Genomic DNA, 6,000 nt, shown 5'->3' with positions numbered 1-6,000 from the left:
TTTTCTATGTGAGTAATGTGTTTACAGGTATTCTTACTAAACTGTGAACTTCCACAGCTCAGAGACCAAATTATTATCTCTCTGGTCCCCACAATGCCAAGCGAAGTGCTTTACAAATGGCAGGTATAAAATAAATGCTTGATGAATGAATGCATATGGTGGTGTTAGCTTTATGAAGATTGTAAGTTATGATTTTAAGAGTTCTAATAAAAGTTGAAAGTAAAGAGGATAAAGAAACCACACTTTACTCTTAATTTCTCCCTCCACCCCAATTTCTTTTCTCTGTATTTGGTATCACGATTGTGTACACTGAAAAGGGAAATGCATCTAGAGATGTCCTCTTGAAAATATATTTTATATTCAATATGTCTATTTTTGACAACCTTCATGTAAACCATCTTTCGGAGAAGACTTCCAAGCTTAAACTGAACTTGATGGGGAAAGTTCCAATCTGTCAGACATTTATCTATTCCCTGTGACTAAAAGTGCTGTCAGATGCCTCAGAAAAAAAAAAATCCAAAATCGTAACAGCTGAGAGGATGCCACAAGACTCTACTAACCAGGTGCTGCCTAGTTAAAATAATCAAGAAGGTAAAAGAAGGAACCCTGAATTTAACTGAGAAGGAAAAATGGTCTTTAGCTCTCAAAAAACAAAGGTCTAACCAGAGACTGATTAATGAGGAGTGACAACTGTTTCAGGAACACAGAGTAAAAGGAAACATACATGTCTAAAGAGTGATAGGCAAGGAAAGTCATCTCAAATAAGATTCCCCTTCCCCACCTTATTTTAATTTGTTTCACATGTTATTTTTCTACTGGATACAGGGTTTGGCCAAACTTTAACTGGTTATTTGGAAATTTATACACAACGATCAATTTCTCCCACAATGTACATTTTTCCTTCCAAAACAAACAAGGTACTTTGCTCTGACAGGGACAATTTCCAATCTCTAAGCACTGAAAGGTATAAGAGAAGATGGGTAATCGTTTGAATATCATACACTTTTGAGCTCATTAGGCCATTATCCCCAGGGTAGATTGAATCAAAAGATGAAGGATACAAGCTCAAAAGCTTTTAGTTGACAAGAAGCAGGTCTTTGGCTTGGGATTTTCATGTTTGAGCTCTAAGTCATGTTCACAGAAAAGGAATAAGAAACTAGGTTGGCTGGAGATTAGAAAAGACACTTGAAAGAAAGGTGTGAGACTTGTGACTTGGTGTCTTAACAAGCTTGAGGACTTTGCACAAATTACTTAAGCTCTCATCCCTAAAGTACCTTCCTCCCTTCCCCTTCCCCTTCCCCTTCCCTTTCCCTTCCCTTCCCTTCCTCTCTCTCTCTCTGTCTCACACTTGTGATGGGGGGGGCGGGGAGTGGAGAGGGGGAATCTCTGTGCTGAGCGTTGAGCCTGAGACAGAGTTCCATCCCACAATCCTGGGATCACAAAAAAGTTGAAATAAAAAGTCAAGGCTCAACCGACTGAGCCACCCAGGTGTCCCTAAATTGATAATTTCTAAAGCCCTCACTGTTCCTATCAATTTTTAATTGTCTAATATTGTTCCTTAAAGTCATAGATTGGTTCATTCAACTATATGAATACCTTCAGTGAACTTTATAAAGGACAGTTTCTGCCCTCAAGGAGTGGATCAGTGGGAAGAGTGAAGAATTTAGTCACAGCTTCTAGGCGTTCATTCTTCCATTCAAGTTCTAAACAAAGGTCACAAGGAGCCCAGCAGGGAATGAGAACGGAAAGGAGTAGGAGAAACTCCACAGACGTACTTAGGAGGAAGAGAGGGTTATATATTTCCATCCTCCAATGTTTATTGAGTGATCACTGTGTACCAGGCACTGGGATGGTCACTAGACATCCAGGAGTGACCCAGACGGATGAGAACTCTACTACGGCTTACTGTACTCTAGGTGGTGAAGAAAAACAGATTAACAAATAAATGAAATCCAGATTGTGATACGTTTGAGGAAGGAAAAGTAGTAATGAGAGGTAATAACTGCATTTGCGAGCAGGGTGGAGAGAGAGAAACTTTCATTAGCACAGGGAAGAGGGGGAAGGCTCTTTGCATAGTTACCAAAGCTGAGACTTGAGGGCAGATGAGAAGGAGAACAGCTACCACGGAGGGACTAGTGGTCCCCCCAGATGGAAGCTGGTAAATACTGACGATGGAAAGGGCTGGAGCAGAGAGACCATCTGCCAGGCTGGAGCTTAAAGACAATTACTTCTGGAAAGTTTGGGATTAAATCAGTTGATCTCAACCAAGGGCGATTTTGCATTTGACCACATCTGGAGACATTTTGGGCTATCACAATTTGGCAGGGAGAGGATGAGAAAACCTGCACTTGGGGCACCTGTGTGGCTCAGTCGGTTGAAGCCCAGACTCTTGATTTTGCTTCAGGTCATGTTCTCACGGTCGTGGGGTCCAACCCTGGGTCCAGTTCTGCCCTGAACGGGAAGCCTGCTTGGGATTCTCTCACTCCCTCTCTATCTCTCTCTCTCTCTGCCCCTCCCCTGCTCGCACAGGCTCTTTCTCTCAAAATAAATAAATAAACATTAAAAAAAAACACAAAAACCTACGCTAAAGAACAATTTTAGCCCAAATTATGGCTTAGTCATTATGTTATAAACTCATGTTTTTACCAACTGGTATCTTTTTTTCCTTCACTGCAGAAACAAAGTAAAACTAAGGTTTCAAGTGACCCCATGCTTCCTTTACCCATTTTCTAAGAAATCGCATTGCAGAGGTTCAAAGGACTTCACGAACCTTAGAAAAGCTCCACAAGGCACTGAGTATGTCCCTGAACGCGTGAGAAAGGATCTGAGGAGACCAACACCCGACTGCTTACGGGGATCACCTCGCTGAGGTTTCATTTGCGTAATTACAAATCAACGTTCGAAATAACGCAAAGTTGGGTCTATGCTAGGAAAGAAGTGAGATACCCTCAAGGATGAAAACGTCTGTCTCTAGACCTGTAGCTCCCGCTTCCAGGTTGACAGCCGTCCCCAAAAGCTCTAGATGCTTCTCCCTCATCCCACTGTGCAGTGGCCTCAGGCCTCTCTGTCCGCCTCACCACCCCCCCCCCCCCGGCCGCCAGTCCCGGTCCCAGGCACGCAATAAAAAGCGGTCCTCCGGGCTTTAACCCAGCACCGCCCGCGTCGGCCTCCCCGCCGCCGCCTCACCTGGGCCTGCAGGCGTCTCCTCAGCAAGCCCCGCGGCGGGCTGTCCTCGACGTGCCGGCTGCGCAAGCCGAGTGGTCCTGAACGGAAGGGCCCGTCGGGGTTCGCGTGCGGCGCCGCGAGCCAGGCACGGGTTCCTCAGGCCCGGGAGCGCGTGGCCAGCCTTCGGAAGGGCGAGAAGGGGGCAGAAGAGACGCGGCGCCGGCGACCGGGGGGCATGTGGCGGGGAACCCAGAGCGAAGGAGGCCAGGCGCGGACGACGCCGGCGCTGAGGGGGCAGGGATCTCCAGGGGGCCGTTAGCAGCCTCTGGCAGCTTTTTGCATATTCATGAAGCCGAACAAGGCGGGCCGCCCGGGCTTGACTTGGAGAGGTTATGAATTATTCATGAGTAAGAGTCTCTCGCCCCACCCAGAAAGGCGTCGTTGACTATTCATGAGCCCGAAAGGGTTTGGGCTCGAAAAGGCCGTTGGGCATCCTTCTGAGAGATCTGAGAGAGACCTCGAGGAGCTGAGGTGAGGGCTGTGCAGAGGCAAGGTGCCCGGAGAAAGAGGGCGCTTGAGCATTGTTACTTCCGTGTTCTTAGGTTAATTTTTTTTTCCTTTCCTTTTACTTGAGGCTTTAAGTTTGATTTGAAAGTATTTCGCTGAGCCCCGAAGTACCCTGAGGAGAAGCGGGAAGGCGGGGGGGGGGGGGGGGGGGGGGGGGCGGGGGGGGCTGAGGAAAAAAACAAAGAGAAACTTCTAGATAACACCCTCCCCACCCACCCCCGCCGCCCTCAGGGCTCGATTTCGAAAATTTTCGCATATACCAGGAAAAAAAAAAAAAAAAAAGAGTGGCGATAATTGTAGTGTGAACACCAAAGTAGCTATTGAATTCAGATTTCGGTGGAAAAGGAGGATTGAGTCTTGGTGAGGAAGCTGCAAGGGTAATCAGCGGCCAGTCAGGATGGGGCGGGGTGGGGGAGTGCGTTGGGTGTGGAGCTTTGGGGGTGAATTTAGCTAGGTCAGGTTTTCTCCAGACATGGAGGTGTTGTGCCAGAATCAGTCCTTGCCAGAATCATCAGGAGATGACAGAGCTGGGGATGGGTCCGCACGGAATGACCTTGACTCCTTTTCCACCTTAACCGGGACGTGCGTTTAATCTCCGTGGACTTTAGTTCCCCAAACAGTACAGGGGAGAAAGTGTCTTGAAACGCGAGATTAGCCAATCACCGACGTGTGTTCGGATGTGCAGAGCATGGGAGGGGGTGTGCGGTACATCATGTACTCGCTGGTGAAAATGAAGATAAAGCTGGGTGCTTGCCCCTAAAGGAATTTTCTTTCTTTCTCTTTCTTAATATCTATTTTGAGAGAAAGCGAAAGAAAGCGAGTAGGGGAGGGGCAGAGAGAAAAGGAGAGCGAGAATCCCAAGCAGGCTCTGCGCAGTGAGCACAAAGCCCAACGGTTCTCATGACCTGGGCAGAAATGATGAGTCCCTCTCTTAATGAAGTGAACCACCCAGGCGCCTGCCCCTATAGGAATTTTTTATTTAATTAGGCTGAGAGTCTAATGTCTCCCCCATTAGAGCATCATCAATCTCTTGCCATGTGAACAGTATTATTTTACATCACTGTAATCCTAGATGATGACTGGCACATTGTGGTCACCCAGTAAATGTTGAATGAATGAATAATTGAAATAGCCTGAAGAAGATATTAAAAAAACAAAATAGCATGTACAAATACCCAGTTAATATAGTGGAAACCATTTATTCTGAGTGAGCTGGGAGAAGAAATTACCAGAGCCAAATGGGATTTATTAAAATGGTGAATGATAATTTGTGGAAGCAAATTCTGTGAAACCTCTGAGTAACTGGGTGACCTTTGACAAACCAAGTTCTTAAAAAAAAATTTTTTTTAAATGTTTATTTATTTCTGAGAGAGGGAGAATGCAAGTATGTGAGCAAAGGAGGGCAGAGAGACAGAGAGGGAGATAGAATCCGAAGCAGGCTCTGCACTGTGGGGCTTGAACTCACCAACCATGAAAGAGATCAATACCTGAGCTGCAGTTGGACACTCAACCGACTGAGCCACCCAGGTGCCTCAATAAACCAAGTTCTTTTGTTGAACTTCGTTTTCCTCTTCTCTATTGTCAAAATCCATGACCCATTTTTTTTTTTTAATTTTTTTTTTTAACATTTTATTTATTTTTGAGACAGAGAGAGAGAGAGCATGAACAGGGGAGGGTCAGAGAAAGAGGGAGACACAGAATCCGAAACAGGCTCCAGGCTCTGAGCTGTCAGCACAGAGCCCGACGCGGGGCTCGAACCCACAGACGGCGAGATCATGACCTGAGCCGAAGTCGGACGCTCAACCGACTGAGCCACCCAGGCGCCCCTCCATGACCCATTTTGAATTAATATTTGTATACAGTGTGAAATTTAGGTTGAGGGTTTGTTTTGTTCTTTTTTTTTTGGGAGGGGGGGTTGTTCAGCCTATGCATGTCCTATTGTTCCAGTACTATTTGTTAAAAAGACTATCTTTCCTCCACTAAATTGACTTTCCTTTTCTTTAAAGTGAAGAGATTGGATTATCTGTAGAGGATGTGTCCTTTCCCTTCCAATTCTATGTTGCTGAGCCCATTTAGGTCAAAATGTACTTCCTTTCAGTAAAGCCATCCTTCCAATCAGGCAAGAAAGATCATCTAGTTGCATTTATTAGAATCCAGCTATTCGATATTACTCATTTGAGAGAAAGGGGATTTGTTGGGAAAAAATGGTTTTGGAAGATTGAGAAAGATGGGTGGGGAGTGTTAGGAAATCAACTATTATTGTCTTTG

General features: G+C 45.7%; 1 protein-coding gene across 5 annotated transcripts in view; it reads left to right on the top strand.

Moving 5' to 3' along the window:
* The first annotated feature begins 3,462 nt into the window (after positions 1-3,462).
* The window catches only part of HORMAD2 (HORMA domain containing 2), a 90,647-nt gene continuing 88,109 nt past the window's right edge, over positions 3,463-6,000 (top strand). For 4 of the 5 annotated variants that reach the window (XR_002074467.2, XM_019426642.2, XM_019426641.2 and 1 more), the window contains exon 1: positions 3,579-3,696. The gene's annotated coding sequence lies outside the window, so the exon portion shown is untranslated. The other variant, XM_019426640.2, reaches the window with a different exon arrangement.

The sequence above is a fragment of the Panthera pardus genome, unplaced genomic scaffold (assembly GCF_024362965.1).
Source record: "Panthera pardus isolate Hobbes unplaced genomic scaffold, ASM2436296v1 HiC_scaffold_15, whole genome shotgun sequence".
In the NCBI taxonomy this organism is placed as follows: domain Eukaryota; kingdom Metazoa; phylum Chordata; class Mammalia; order Carnivora; family Felidae; genus Panthera; species Panthera pardus.
The sequence above is the reverse complement of the archived record's forward strand: the minus strand, read 5'-3'. Positions and strand labels throughout refer to the sequence as shown.